This window comes from Struthio camelus, chromosome 23, assembly GCF_040807025.1.
Source record: "Struthio camelus isolate bStrCam1 chromosome 23, bStrCam1.hap1, whole genome shotgun sequence".
Lineage (NCBI taxonomy): Eukaryota > Metazoa > Chordata > Aves > Struthioniformes > Struthionidae > Struthio > Struthio camelus.
The window spans coordinates 9,509,532-9,526,307 of NC_090964.1; positions in this window are offsets into that span (position 1 = coordinate 9,509,532).

Sequence of the window (16,776 nt, forward strand, 5' to 3'; positions counted from 1 at the left end):
GGCATCTCTCTCCCTTTCACCAGCATAAGACGGTGAACTGACTTCTGCCTAAACATGAGGAAAAACTTCTTTCCTGTGAGGTGCCTGAGCACTGGGACAGGTTGCCCAGAGAGGTGGTGGAGTCTCTTTCTCTGGAGGTACTCCAAACCTGCCTGAGCAACGTGCTCTAGAGGACCCTGCTGGAGCAAGGGGGTTGGCTAGATGATCTCCAGAGGTCCCTTCCAACCTCAACCTGTCTGTGAGTCTGTAAACATAAATTTTAAATACCTATCTGTCAGTAGAATGACTGCACTGGATGTTTCCTACTGCCCCTGAATATACACATGCACTGTGACAGTCAATCATAAAACATCCAGAGTCTGAGATGTTGCATTTTCACTCAATATTGTTTATTGCGAAGGACAGTGTGGTGGAAGCAGGGCTGAGGGGTTTGTAAAGTTCAAATGATAAATGGGAAGAGAAACTGAAGAGCGTCTTGGAAAAAAGATCTCAACAAATCCAAGTTACATTTAAAAAAAAAAAAAAAATTCAGTTTCCACCCACTTAATATTGATGATGGTCCTTGTCCACAGTCTTTCTGTGCAGCCTCTTCCAGCTGATGGGGAAATAATAGCCAGCAAAATGCTAGCTGAAGTTTAGTAAAAGAACTAAAGTTTCTCACTGGGAGTAGAAAGCTAGTTTCACAGGTGGGATATGGTCAGTAGACCCGTGTTGATTACAGAGCCTGTCCTTGACTGATGTAGGTGAATTCAATTCATTCTGGTTTTCTTCACTCACCGGAAACACTGAAGGATCTCATGCAGCTTGTTCTGTTAAAGTAGCTGAAATAGGGTACGATGGTGATAATCGGGATGCTTAGCAAGAGATTTTATATGGGTGGCTTAGATGGGTGGCGGGGGAGCCTGGAAGCCTGGAGAGGAAAACTTTTGTCTATTGGATTGCAGAGTAAGGCTTGATTCTCATGAGGTGTTCTATGAATTGCCCCAGTGAGCAATAAATATGTGTGAATGGGACGGTTGTATGCCTGCAGGGAGATGATGGCTGTGCTGAAGACTCCTAGCTGAACTTTCTTTTTTAACCGCTTATCCAAAAAAAAAAAAAAAAAAAAAAGCAGACAGGGAAAAAAAGAAAAAAACCCAACAATAAAATGATTGCTACAGGGAAGGAAAAATCTTCTACTGTTGAATGAAGCTGGCACAAATCAAAATAACTTTCTTTCCCTTTTACCTTAATTTTTTTATCTGCTTGTATTTTGCATAATAAGGTTGTAGATCTATTGAGGTTGCTGTTTGGGGCCAAACTGTGAGGCATTTTCTCCTATTCCCTTCCCTGCTCTTGCCTATCAAGAGAGCAATTCAAGCCAATTCAGATGAGCCTGGTTGTGACATGGTGGACCCAGCCAATGCATCTTGGCTGCAGGAACTGATAGGCTTTGAATGTTGTTTGACAGTCCTTATTATAGATAGCGTCTCAGGTTGCTTCTTTGGCTCTGAAGCCTACAAATACAGATTTGTTTGCTATCCCTGGGTCATAAAAATCGCTTTAAGGCAACTCTCCAAACAGAAGGGATCATTTTGAGAAACCTCTCTTTGCACTGTGCTTATATCTGCTTCCTTTGAATGAATGGAGATGCATCCTGCTTTCTTTCCCTTCATATGGCATGGCTGGGATAGGGGAGGGACTCCTCAGGGCACTTGGAGTCTCCAATCAGAATATTGCAGAAACTCCCGTGGCTTCCCTGTTTGTTTCACAGCGTATCACAAAGTCTTTTGCTGATCAGCAGCGACTACCCATCTGACTGACTCCTGTCTGTGGGGCTGTGCTGCTCAGGCAAGCGTAAGGATGTTTAGCTGTCCTTTAATTTCCAGTGTCTCACCAGGAAGCCATCTCTATCCAGGTCCAAGTTTCTCACCTGAGGGGGAGCTGCCATGGCTCTGATGCTCAGTTAAAAGGGCTATCAAAATGTTTTAGGAAGTCACAGCTGGAGATGGGAGATTTCCCTTTTTATATAGAGATGACTCTTGTATTTAATTAGTCCAAATGGCGATGTCTGTTCTTATGCCAAAGTTGAGAGGGGACTTCTAAGAAACCAGAACTTGAATGGTTTGTTTACTTCCTTTCATGTTTTGCTGCAACTGCAATCTGGAAAAAAATATAATTGGTCAGGTGAAAATGGTCAGTGAGTTCACAGTTGTGCTCCCCCAGCTGAAAATTTTCAGCTTTTGGAAAGGAAAGTAAGTTGTGGGCTTCTAGGTGCCCAGTCCAGTGTGGTGATGTTGGCAGCCTTGCTGAAGGGGTCAGACGCCAGTCCTTTCCCTGCAAGCTAACTTCAGTCATGACCACACTGCTTTGCTTCAGGGCTAGAGGAAGGAGGGAGCCCCTTGTCACCCTGCCGTAAAGCAGGGTTACGGTATACAGAGGTTGAGAGCTATGATATTAACCATTTATAAGAGGATCAACATAGGCATTGGAGGAAAGAAATAGCCAATAGTTTTGAGTAGCATCAAATATTCCAGTTTGCTCAACCTATCCGTGATCCACATAGCATTTGCTTTTGCTACCTCATTCAGTCTATCTTTGTTCTGTCTCTTCCCTTTTGGAAGAACCTCATTCATAGTCATGTAACGCTCTGAGAAGCCTTATCTTACAGCTGGAAAGAAAGAAAGAATGTGCAGTGACATATCTTAAAAACAGGGAGAAATCTCATTATCAGAGCCAATATGAGCTCCCGTTCTCAGTGCTGTGGTCGTGTTGTCCGTGTCCCTAACTGCACAGGAACACTGGGTGCCTTTCTCCTGTAGCCTTATTGCTTGACGTCTACAAAGCAATGGTCACTTGCTAAATATAGGGTTTTGGGATAAACAGATTTGTTATACAAGTTTTCAGTTGCTAGGAAATGTGATGATTTTTGACTTCTGCTGTCTGACTCGGGTTAAATTCAGGACCGAGAAGGTGCATACAGAAATGAAAGGCGTTTGCTTATTTCAGGACACAGTTGACATTGTAACTAAACTTATAGGGCCAAAATCAGCACTAAGGGTAAGTTACTGTGGCTCTCTGATCTGGCCCATAATATCTCTAATGTTTATTTATCGTTATAACTTAAATTATTACAGCAAACTGCTTAATAATTGCTATGCAGAATGCCCTGGCTAGGATAGACAGAAGCCACCCTACATCATTCACAGCTGTCCTTTAGGACCTACCTGAGAAACCTACCACCCTGACACGTTCATATCCATTAGCAATGGATAATGGTTGTGAGCAGGCTTCCTAGTGACTCTTACTTCAGCATCCTCTGGCTTTAATTTCTAGCCATAGACACATGGGCATAGGAACTTCTGTTCAGCCCATGCTGGGATCGGATTTCCCAGAGAGCTTTGTCTGGGTTTTCACATGTTCATCTGCACATGAGCTCTTACGGAAGGGTTCATAGCAATACTACCAAATACGCAGCAGTGCTCCTAGATCACCTAGATAAATGTGGTTATTTATTTGATGCAAGAGTATATTTATAGTGGTTAATTCAGCACAATATCTTTTTCTTTAAACTGTGCCTCACTTTGGGGGAAAGATGTGTAATAGTCCATAGAACAGTTGTTCCGATTTGATGCATTGTGATGTTTTTAGGTACTGTTTGCCAGAAAATTTACAAATGGAAAGGTTTTATTATGTTAAAACACCTTCCATTTAGAATACAATTAGATCCAATACCAAATGATTTTGTTATGAATAACAGACAATGATGAGAGTAGTACAGTGTGACTCTCCATGATGTTCAAAGGTCCAGCTATCCTAAATAGCTTATCAAAGCTATTAAGAAGTATTTTTGAATCAATGACTAAACTTACTGGTAATGTAGTGATTGTGTTAAGCACACACAGCAGATATCATGGGTCTGTCTGGTCCTGGGCTGATTTGTCACCATTGCTCTGTTGAAGTGGAGAGAGGACAGACCACAATGCATGTGTGCTAGCAAATACCCCAGCGCTGGCATAAAATTCCCGAGATAAGCACTTGTGGACAGCATATGCTGTTGCAAGTCTGGGAAGAAGTGTATCAGTCAGGTTGCATTAGGATAGTTAGCACAGTGTCTGACTAAATCAAGCGATGCTCTTCTGGGCTTGTCCTGCAAGGTGCTAAACGCTTTGGATTCCTGCCTGCCGTGCACAGGAGCCAAGGGCAGACAGCACCCTTGCAGGGTCAGCCACTCATTTCCTCTGGGCAGCTTAAATAACGTTTAAAAGAAGCATTAGAAACAACTGCCTTAAAGTGAAATTGTGGCCATTAATTGTAATTTATGTTGGAAAAGTTGAAAGGAATCTTTTCTTTCTTAGAGTGTAATCCGTCATGTTTTGATATATACAAACAAAATAGCTTGGGGAAAATCAGAGGGGAAAAACAATGACTAATGATCCTTTGCTCAGGACTGTGGATGGTGTTCGGATTTCTCCCCAAACACTACAAGGTTACTTTTTCTTTTAAAGACCCCTAGACCAGGGGGTGAGGAGAAGTCTACAATTTAGCAGTGGCATATTTTTCTGATGATCTGGGCATGTATTGGTGCAAGTTTGGGTGAAATGGAGCTATCCGCTATCTTATTCTGCAAAACTTGCATTTTGAGAACCGTGCTTGGCCAGGTTCTCAAGATTTAGGATTAGAGCAGGTTCGCTGGGGTGTGTCAGTTTATACTGGATGAGGTTCTAGGTCTTTGTTACCTGCAGCATTACCAGCTCTTCCTCAGGTGGATCATTCATAACAGAGCTAACCTGCAGCCTTTTGTCCCACCCATTAATGCTTACAGACACAGGAGATATGTTCTGTGCTCAGAAAACTTGCTTAAACAGTGAAAGCCTGTATAGAAAACAGTGGAACTGGATTGACCTCCTGATGTGAACTTCATAGCTTTAAGATCAGCATCAGAGATTTGCAACAACCTGAGATCCAGGGTCAAAAAGCCTTCTGGAGCTAGTTTTATAATAGACTCCTTGGCTAGCCTGGGTAGAAGCTCTTTGCCATCAGAGAATGTTTTACTTTTGGCTCACTGTGGGCTTCGGGCCAGACCCTGAATCTCACTTCATCTGCTCGCTGGGCTAGTGCAAAGCTCTGCTATAGAAGCTGTAGAAAATGCAGCGCCAGGGTAGTGCACTTTTAACACCAGTTTAGTTTGCCCCTGCAACCTCTGGCCTGATCTTCTCTGGATCTCTGATTTTATGCATCTGGCTGTGTATAACCAGTGCGCACACATGCCTCTGGCTGTGAAGGTCTGTCTCCCGTTCTTGGTGTGTACCACAATGACAGCTGTCACATGCTAACTGCTTATTCCACTACACCTACATGGTTACAGAAATCCTCAAATCTTGACAAGCTCTTAGAGCATCCACTACATGCTCCACGGCAAACGTTTGCGTGTATGTGTACGTGCGTGTTTGCATGCGCATGTCCCTGCACTAGGTGATTTGCAAGGAAAGATGCTAGGCAACACAGACAACTTAGAGCATCATCTGCTGAGGAGCCCTAAACAGCTTGAATTTGTTTTGGAGTGAAAATCCTCCAACTGCTCTCCTGCCAACCCTGTAACGTATCCCAAGATGCTGTGCTTCTGGAAGCTGAGGCTTGTCACTGAAATGTCTGAGAAAAGGGCTAATGTGATTGTTGAGATAAAATGCCACATTCATAAAACCACTGTGTTGCAAGTAACGGCTGAGTGGCTTGGGCCAGATGCTGATGTGGGCTGCTCCAGTGTATTTCCCCTCCTTCCAATGGATTATTCAGGCTTTGCATTGGAGACTGGCTTCTGCCCAAGCAGTTTTGCCTTTGGTCAAATATGACAAGTTGATTCACTAGGACAGACCAGACCTTGCAGAATAGTAGCCAGGAACTGCTGCAACCTGCTGCTCTCTTCAGTGAGTGGGGAATATGGTATGGTGCTATGGCTGTTGTAATCTAACAAGAAGGCTACTTTATAGGAAGAGCAAGATTATTGTGTATGCATGCTACAGCTACCTTAGGGTACTTTGGGGGAACTGTGTGGTGCTTGATAAATAACAGGGTGAGAGAGAATTGCAACTTTATTATCTGGAACTACCTTATTCTAGGCTAGGCTTAAAGTTTAAATAATGGTTTAAAAAAAAAAAAAAAAGAAAAAATCAAACACCATACAAAGCAAAGTGCTTCAGTGCTTCTAATTTAACAGCTTGTGTGAGAACCTGAAAAGAAAAAGAGTCATATTCGTCTCAGCAACTGTTCATGATGAAGAGCTGTTGTTTTTCATTTCTGTACTAGAGGGAACATTCAAAGCCAAAGCAGTCGCCAGCTGGATGTAGCATCCAGGAAGGACCGACCAGATTTCACTGAAGTCAGCACAAGAACTACCTGTTGACTTCTATGCACTTTAGATCAGACCTGGGCCATTTGACGTTCCCCAGTGTGATACTGTGACTTACCTCTTGATGGGTAAAGGGACGTAGGGACAACCACCCCTGTTCAGTCCCCTGGAGCTGTCTGACCAGACCTATAAGAAGGCACTTTGTTGCTGCCTGATGGGCTCTTGTCTTCCAGGATTCTTTCACTGGCTGCACTGGACCTGCAGGGTGTCTTTCAAGGTGGCAAGTCCAGAAACAACAGGGGCGGTAGCAGATCTGTTCACCCCCAGTTAGCGCCCCTCTCTTTCCTTGCCCTACTAATGTTCTGAGTCTTACAGTAGGATTATTGGAAGAAGGCTGTGCCGTACAGCAGTCCTGAAATAGAGGAAAAAGGAAAAGGTGAAAAGAGTAAGAAGCTCGGGAGGAATTCCCAGGTGGCTTTGGTCAGTCAAAGTTCTTGTGTTAGCAGAATAAAACCATATTTGAAAAGAGACTTTATCAGTACATCGTCTTGTGTATCAGACTTCTAGATCTACTTGTAGTGAGGTCTGAGAAGAGTTTTCTTGTCCACAGCATGAACAAACATGTCATAATCAATCCACAAGGCTCGATAGGAAGCTAGTTTGTACTTTATAGCCAAATTTAGGCAGAAGAGATCAAACAAATGGTTCCCTGTGATATTTGTGCACCCAAATATGTTATTTGTCCATCCAAAGCCAATTTTTACATGCTTGGAGGGCAGTATGTATAAATCTACTCTATAAAGATGATAGGTCTTTAATTTTGGAGGTTCTTTGAAAATCTAGCCTGTATTTTTTGTGTCCGGGATGGCTTCTAAATCTCCACTGGGCAACCATACTTGACAGTTAATCCCATCCAAGCTCTGTTCTGGAGAACTGAACAGGTTGTATTTTCACCTCTCATGCATATAATTTGGTGAGGATTTTACAGGCAAGCTTCTTGAAAATAGTAAATCTGAAAGGAAAATCCATATTTAAATCATTAAAAGCATTAAAAATGACCTTTACCTGCTGCAAACATAATCCATTAATAATGTGCCTTGTACTGGACAGATAACGGGGATCTTCTACCCAGGGATTAAGAGACTGTGAGAACTCAGAGCTGCTGATTTACTGAGAAAACACTTTATATATTTTTTATCACAGGTGGGACCATGAAGAGAAAATAACCCACCCACCTAAAGCACATGCAACACATTAAAAGTTTCTGTTTTACTTACCATTCTGGAACAAAGTTCCATTAAGAAACTGCCACGCACTGGAGGGAAATTTGTTTAACTCTTTCACGGAGCTCCTAGGGGCATGGGACGTGCACAAATTTTGAAAGGCCGACAGCTTAAAAATTATTTCTGTGGTATGCAATTCCTTTAGTGATAGGAGGGTAGCTGAAAAGGAGAAAGTATACATGCATCTTGGCATGTTAAAAGATTGCTCACAAGAGCTTTGTTCTCCACTTGGATCTGTATCTGTCTCTTCAGCACCTTTGTTTCTTCATTCTTTAGTGTGTATTGGCTATTGGAGAACTTTGAGTAAGACATTCCCCCATGCTGCAAAACCCTGCTGCTGAGAAATACGTCCACTGGTATGCTAGCACTGGGTTACCGGGAACAGGGAACATCTTTTGAATTAGTGCCTTCTTCCTACCTCACCCTCGCTTCTGAGAAGTTCCTGCTTTGCTGGGTTCTTCATGTGTTTAGTTTTCTGCTGTGAATTACTTGGGTTGAAATAAAACATGAATTCATGTAACACTTTTCCCATTAAAATGCAGATTTCATTTTCAGCATTCTCTTTATAATATTTTTAATACCTATTCCAGGGCATGCTTCCATCTTGTACCATACCAGATTTAACTATTTAGCTCAAGTGCCTGTTGGAATAAGGCTATGGAGAGCTTGGCATCTCTGAGCAAGGGGTGATTACACAGTACCTTCTTGTTATTAAGACTCCTTTCTTTGGCATAGTACCGGGGAGCCTGAAATATGGATTCCAGCATTGGTGTTCCCTAGTGCACATTTAAGGTAGCTTAGTTTCAGATTGCCGGTTAACTTATTTTGCTCCCCTGTCTTTTAAAGGAAGAAAAGCTAACAAGAAACAAAATGTGTAAGTGTTTCTAGCTGTCACTGTTTGCAGTGTGCGAAGCCTAAACAGCCCTTAGGGTTAGTGTGTGACCCTCTTTAGATACTGTGTGCTGTTATCTTCATGCTAGGTATCAGCAGGCACCTTGTAGCTCTCATCCAAACTAGGAACAAAGAAGCTGTGGTTTAGTGGTCCGTGTTTTCCTCAGGTGCCAGCTGGAGCAATTTCCGTGCAGTCTTATATTGACCTATTTCAGTTGGGAATGTAGCCCAGTGTTCCCTGGAGACACTGGGGTGCTGTACTTTGAGAATTGTTATAAGTAGGGTTATAGGGTCAAAGCATGGCTCTCCCATTTTGAGTATGTTTCTAGTGTGATCCTGGAAGTACTGTAATGGCACAGGCAGGATGGATTTCCCAGCTTTCAGTGACTGGAGAGAAGGCAAGGGATGTTAGCTTGTCACCCTCATCCATCTCAGCTTGCTCAAGTCTCTGCTGCAAATGGAAGTTAAATGTTGAGAATGTACCAAGCAGTGTGGACAGAACCTTGCACGATGCTGTCCTTATGGCTGAGGAGGCTTCATGGAGGCTAGAATGTGTCAGGTTGATTTATAACACAGGTTCTGGAGAAAATAAGTCTGCTGGCAGAAAAGAGCTTTCCTCATTGAAGAGCCATCAGATTTGCCAGGACAGTAATGGGCCTGGGAGATAGCCCTCGAGGGGGGAGAGAGCCAGGAATGAGGGCTGCTGGGTGAAATAGCGGTAAGCACTGCCTCTCACGGAGAGCTGGTTACTGCAGCGAGCTCAGGAGAAAACGGTTATGCTTGTTTTTCTCTGATGCTGTGACTGCCTTCCCCTTTCTGGAAATAAAACAAAACTGTTCTAGTGTTTGTACTCAGCACTACCTGCAGCCAGCAGTAAGTTGGGACCGTGACTCGAGGCACTGTACAAGGCAGTGTTTCCCCTGGCTATAGTTTCCGCGGGGCAGGGACTACCCCTTGGTCACTGGCTGAGTAGCATCCAGTGCTTGCAGGAGCTGGGGTCTCTAAACACTGTTGCTGTGATAATAGTGGTAACCGTAAAAGTTTGTCGGGTTTTGCTGGTCAGTGTCACTAAGGAACTATCCTGATAACATTCATTACGCTTTTGAGATTAATCTCCCCAGACTTATTACCTGTTTCTTAACCAGACTCATTCCAAAGACAAGCCTTGTCATAATCCCCTCTCAAAGTGAAAGGAATTGCAACAGCAGCCCTGTAAAAGGCAGAGGCGGCAGCACTCTACAGCCATACCCTTCAAAGGCAAAGCTTTGTGTAATCCATTAACACAGGGTTAACTCTCAAGCACAGCTGTATAATTATGTCTGCTATTTCTCTTGATATTTACCTGGATTAATCATGTCGGAGCGTGGCTGAACTGATTCTTTGTAACGCCAGGCAAACAGCATCCTCCTACTCCAGGCGAAGATGCCAAGCTGAGACAAGAAAGGCCTTCACCTGAGGTGTGACAAGTGCAGCATGGGACAGGGGGGACAATTGGCTTTGAGAACTAATGAATATGAAACAGGCTCTCTGGAGATTAGAGGGAGAGGGTTCTGAAGGAGCAGAGCCAGATGCTTTTAGGATAAGGGGAAGAACACAATCCTCCTTACCTGCAGTTTTTACATATAATGTAAATACCATATCGTGTTGCTGGGCGTTCAGTGTGTTTTTACTGTGGTCAAAGGAGCCTGAATTCACAGGGAAGGTGCCTAGTCTCTGTTCTGTTTCTGTGCCTAACTCTTCTAGGATGTTGGATGAATCATTTTCTGTTTTTCTTCCTCCTGTCTGTCTGTCTGTCTGTCTTTTCTACACAGACTGAGATCCCCTAAGCAAGGGCTAGTTTTTGCTCTGCAGCTGGGCAGTGCCTTGTATGTTGCACCCTGTCCATGGCCAATGTGTGCAATCCTGTCCTGGCACTCATAGTTGTGCCCCGTGTTGATTGTCTTGTTTCTACTTGCTGACAGCTGCCTCTGGTGCTGTCTAGGACCTGGCAAAGACATTATTTCAGTGAGGCCATGCTAATTCATGCTACCTAAGGATTTCGCCTGTGTTTTCTCCCCCTGGAAACTACCAGTGCAGCTACTGAAAGGTCAGCAAGAATCTGTAGCCGCCAGTAATAATTCTGTGCTGTGGAAGAGTGCTTCCAAAGTCCATGCTGTTATCCTCACAAGAAAATTGAGTTAGATTGGTGAAAATAGTTCACACAGTTCTCGAGTGAGCTGGTGACAGAGCAGAGGTAAATCCAGGAGTCTCGATGGAGAGTTGGGCACTTTCTATTGCACTTTGCGAGTCAGTATGATCCTTGGATGCATGCAGGCTGTGGTGGGGTGGGAGGGGAAAGAATGTTTTTTCAGCCAGAGCAGCCTGCTGCTCTTCCTGGTGTCCAAACATCCATGGCCTTGGGTACCTATGAAACCCACAGTGAGCTTCTTATCATCTGTAGGGATTTCCTGAGCAGCTTAAGTACTTGAATCTCATCAAAGTGTAGTAGAAATTGGGCCTGGCAGTCTTTTTGCGTCTTCAAAATAACACAAACCTCGCGTCTTTTCCATTAAAGGAGCTTTTACCTCCTCTTCTGGGTGACCTGTGTTGAACAGGCTGCAGCACCTAGAACTCCATGTGCTACTTGCCTCTGCAGGTTCAAAGCTGCTTACAAGGTATGGCTGGGCTAATAAGTGATGCTTTAGCCCGTTGTCTAGGAAGTATCGTGTGTGGATTGAGTCAGTTAAGTGATTATCCTGGGAACGTGTGGGGCAGTAAACGTCTCCCTTACTCATAACCCAGCAGCTAATGCAGAGAGATACTGCCAGGCTGCTCTGCTTCTGCTGAGCTCTACTGCATTTAGATTGCAATTAGGCTATGTGTGTATATATATTTATATATATATATTTAAAAGATGGCACAGTTCAGCTCTGCTGTAATTCACTGAAGATGAAGTTCACCCCTGTTCAACAGCACAGAGCAAGACCTATGTATTGTTAGTTCTTTTTTTTTTTTTTCCCTCTAAGCCTTTCCTGGTATTTGCAACATCAAAATTCTCCTTTAGTCCTTTTGGCCTCTAGTTGTGTCAAGGCAAGTACCTCAGATGCACCAGATGTTGACTTTCAGATGGGTTGCATTTCATCCAAGTCTCTGGTATTTGAAGGTGGTCCAGTTCTACATTATTATTTACGCTGCTGGAAGCATTGGAAGACCTAGGCACTGGATGCCTAGTATATTTGCTGTGCAGATTAGAGGGTATACCTATACTCTGTGGTAAGCCTTTGTATCAGAATGTCCTAAAGTGCGCTCTGGACTTGATACGGAGATCACAAGCTCCTTGAACTGCAAATGCTGGAGTGAATACAATTCAGGTCTTGTATGCAGTGCGACTGGATTAGTCCCCGGATTTAAAGTTTGTTCCAGCCAGACGGCACCCTTGTTTTGAAATGTGGGTCATTGTACCTGCAACAGTGTCCTCTCCTTCTTTTCCTTTAAAAAGCCTTGTGAAATAATTCACCATCTCCCTCCATCTTTTGACAGCTGAATTTTGAACATTTACACCAGAGTCACATTTAGAAGACTTTCTTCAAAAGCCCGAGGATGGGAAACTGAATTTTTGTTCTGTAGTTTTGAAAGCTGAGTTTCTCATAAGGTAATGCCAGGAACTGGAAGCAAAAAATTAACGTGGGCTATCAGACTTGGTGTAGTTTGTTTGATCTGGGAAATGTCGTGTTTGATTTTTATCTATAGCAATGATCTCATTGGTTTAAGTGTTCTTAGAATCACACACACATCTGCCTGAGAGCTTTACTTTACCTGATTTTGTGTGAGTACTATATACTTACAGCTTATTTGGAGGAACAAAATAAACAGCACGGTAGCGCTTTTAAACTTTTTTTTTTTTCAAGTCAATAAAAAGTGTTTTGGCCAGGTGGACAACTTGAGTATGTACCAAAACGTAAGGCTGGTGCAAACAGCTTTATTAAACATCCCTGGACAAACTGGCTTTTTGCATAAGTGCAGTCTGCCCTTCCTTTGGCATGTCAGATCCCCCATCAGATCTGCCAAGCTTCCAGATGGATGCTTGTCCTGAAATCAAAACAAGTTTTTAATTAATTTCTGATCATTTGGAATTCATAACTTTGAAATGATTGAACAATTGCTGTGAGTCTGTGAAACCCATGAGCCATTAATGAGGCTACCATAAAGCCATAGCAGACCAGCTCTGATTAAGAGCTGTGAAGTCTTTTCTCGTAGCATACAAGAGGGTCATCATTGCAGCGCAGCCTAGTCGGGCACCTTGCTTGCAAAGGTGTTTGCCTTTGGAAACCTGGCCGCTTCCTCTGTGAGATGGCTGTCCGTTAAAGGAAGGGAAGAAAAGGCCATGAAAAAGCCTCGTGTCGTCTATAAATAGCAGGTTCCTTCCAAAATTCATATTCCAGCCCAGTGGTTGGTAGAGAAGTTCACAAATGCTTTAAATGCGTATAGTTAAATGACAGCTCTATGTCTTGCTCTTTTCCTTCTGGAAAAGGTTACTTCTGTGTTTGGCAGTAACTGTGGTTTTATTGGGGCTATGTTTGTATATGCACTTTCTGTCTTCCTTCATCTTTTTTTCGGGCAGGCCGCTCCCATGGTTAGGAACTGGCCCTGGGTATTTTTGCTTGAAAGCCATTTGCCAGTATTTCCTGCAGTTTTCATACTACTAGCTGTTTCCCTGGCTATGCTTGAGAAAGCACCAGTGAGAGAAAGACATCATGGAGAAAAGATGGGTTGTAAGGAAAAAGCAGAGGAAGTGTGGGAGAGAGCGAGAGATTGTACAGGAGAGAGCAAAAGGAGGAGCTGAGAAAGGTGGTGGAGGAGAGGGCCTGAAATGGAAGAAAGGCCTGTATGAGAGCAAATGGGAAGGAGAGAGAAAAACATAGAACAAAAAGGTTGAGAGGAGTAAGAGGAAGGGTAGGAGTGTGGAAGCTGTAGGTGAGGCTTTTCATAGTTTTGTGCTGCTTCCCACCCTTAGCTGGAAACAAAGGCTCTTCCTCCTAGATATCTGTCTCTCATTTCAAATCATTGCCAGAGTGGCACTATCCTTTCTTCTCTGGGATGAGAGGTTGGCCTTTAATACAGAGAATGGGTCTCTATGAGGATCTCTCAAAGCAGATGTTGCTGGAGAGCCCTTGCAGCTGACCTATTCCTATTTGCAAGGGGCCTTCCTGAGGCATCGAATCCCTGCCTGATGATGCTAGGTTTTGTGGGCTAGGAAGTGGGCTGTGGGCTAGGAAGTGAGTGTGTGCAGAGGAGCCTCATAGCCTGCTCTCCCAGAGTCTTTAGGTAGCTCCCTCTGTTTTTATAGGTCTGCATTGCACTGTAAAATTTAGCCCTGCAGGGTTGCTGTGCAGGACCGCGCTACTTCTGCAGCCTTGCATTCCTCCAGAGAAACACTGAAGTTCTGGGAGGAAAGAGATCAAGCAGCTAAACTGAGAACACTTTAAACAGGAACATCAAATAAGGTGTAATAGCCCCGTCCTACACCACTCTGGAATGGCCATTTTGGAGCGTGCTGAGAGAGCAGAAGGGCCAGCCAGAAGCTCTGGGAACAAATTGGTGGGAATTAATGAAGATTGAGATTGATTTCTGTGCTCTCTTAACCTGCTCTGGGCTGACAGGAAGATATATCTTGGATTAAGGCTGTAAGGTCTCTCTGGTGCATGTCAGAGGTTTTACACCGCTGAGGTCAGTGTTTTCTTCCGGCTGGCTGAAAGCAGAAATGATCCCTTTTGAAATTCGTGGGGCTGATTTTCCTCCTGCTCAGCCACTGTAATTCCCTAGTACCTCCACTTGGGCTGAGACTCTTCACACTGGGGAAGCGAGTTAAGATGAAGAAAAATGAATTAAAGCCTCTGATTCTGAAGAGGAGAGTCTGTGTCATGGTCTAACACAGTTTAACTAATCCACTTTAAAATTAATTTGGTTTAATTTTCTTTAGGGCCCTCATGTGGATATACCCTTAAATACCTAGAATAAATAACAGGTAACTTGGTTGTAAATCACCAGAGGTAATTGTATACCTGCTTACCTATTGTAAATCAGCAGTAACTCCAGAGGGGCTGATTTTGCTTCTTGTATACCTGGAATAAATGAAGAGTAACTTGCTGTAAGTCAATAAGGCTAATTTTCTTTCTACTTTGCTGGGAATAAAACAAGAGCAAGTCCAAGAGTAAGGAGCTTAACTGAGACAAATTCAAACCAAGAAGAAGGTATGCATTTTTGCTTCTGTGGGTAATTAACCTAGAGGAACAACTTACCAAGGACAGTAATGGATTTTTTTTTTTTCTGTGAATGCCAACTTTTTCTATTAAGATCAGATATTTTTCTAAAGGACTGCTTTTGTCCAAGCCGGCATTAATATGGACGAAAGTCTCTGGTCTGTGTTAGGCAGAGAATCATGCTAATTCAACTTATTTATGCCTAGCATGTTCTTGGCTTGCTAACTTTGGAAGACACTGGCAAGGTCAGAGGCACTACTGTATTTTGAACATACTAGGCAGGGTTCATTGTGATGGCTGAGGAGAAGATAGTAATCTGGGCCATAAAAGGTTGAGCTAGAGCTATCGCTTCTCTTCTTTGGGTCCTGTGATTACTGCAGGTGTGGTTTTGTTTAGAGGGGGAGGTTAGTGTGGTAAATTGAAGGTAAACTCATGCCTACTGCTCCTGCAGATATTCTTTGAGTAAGTGACCTCACCTGTTGTAGACGCACTTGAGCTACTTGCAAAATTGCCTGTTTGGGTCCTGCTGAAGCTGGCACCAAAACAACACAGCTTGGTGAAGGTTGCAAAGCCTACACAGGGAAAATAAGTGGGCATTTCAGGGATTAGCTAGGGCTTTTGGGGTACCAGTGCTACTAGTGTTTGAGATAGCAAAGTTAATGCCACTTACCCAACCTGTAGTGACTGCGGTTTGCATGTGACCTAACTCTTAAGGTAAAACAGCCGCTCACAAAGTAGGGTCAGCCAAAATGTCCGAATTGTCAACAAAAAAAATTTTGCAGGGGAAATACTTAAAGGTTTTGTTGGTAAAATTTCACTGTACTCCATCCAGGGAGCATTACTTAAAGGCTGCTTGATGCTACAAACTTGTTCTTTGCATTCTGCTGTTTGTCCATCTCTAAGTCCCACATAGACTTTATGACTTATGGCTAGGGAAAAATAACTAATTATAGCAATGGTGTTATATCGTATGCTAAATATTTTCCTCTCATGACAATACAGCCTCTGGCAATTTTTTCACTCAAATTCTTTATTGCTTTCTGATCTGGAGCTCCATCCTAGAGTGATGCAGTTTGCTAAATATGTTCTCTGCTGGTTTGCGCTGTATGTCATATTTCACATTGATGCAAAGTAGGTAGAAACCCTATCTGATGTTGTGGCATTTCACACCCTCGTTATACAGGAATTAAAAAGTCGCACGGGCTGCTGAGCAGAGAAGAGCCAGTATCATTCTCAATTTGATGCCACATAAAGAATGAATAAGTTGGTGCACCCCTGAGAGCTCAGTTACCCAGCCGCAAATGAATATGGTCTGGAAAACCGGCTCCCCTGTTTTCTGTCGCCTCCCTCTAGGAACAGAATAAATCTACTGAAAAGGAAAGGATTACTCTAGCGTTTTTTCCCTATGTAACTTGGAACAGAATATGGTCATGAGATCACATGAGTAGCTGCTCTTCTCTCTGTACCTTCGTCTGAGTGGGTTGGCTTTAGTCCGTGGATTTCCTTATGCAGCGTAGGAGGCAGAACGTGACTCTACACACCAAAGACTTATTTCAAAGCCTGGCTTCTGGAGCACATGAGGCTGTTTCTGAGCACCAGCCTTATCTAATCAGACTACAACATTTGGCTTCCCTATGGACCCCCTCACCTGCCCGCGTGGGCCAAGGCTGTCGCAAAGAGGACACTGCAGGATGTTGGTGAAACAGGATTTCCTTGTACCTCAAATCAACATCTTGGGCTCTCCTCTGAAGTTTGTTAGGTTTAATTGACCTACTTGGATTATCTAGGACGTTATTTATTTGTTTCATAAACTGTGGGGCCCCAGGCAACCGGAAAAGAGATTTTCTCCCTCGTCTTCACTTTTATGCTTGAAACATTGTATTTCACTCCAGCAAGAAGGATTTGCCTTGACTAGAAAACTGATTTAAAATCACATATCCATTCTTTCGACAGCTTCTCAATGTGTCTGTGGGGTTCTCTTGTCCTCTCTCCTTGGGTTTTTCTTCTCCTGTGCAGAAATACAGTCTCCAGCCCA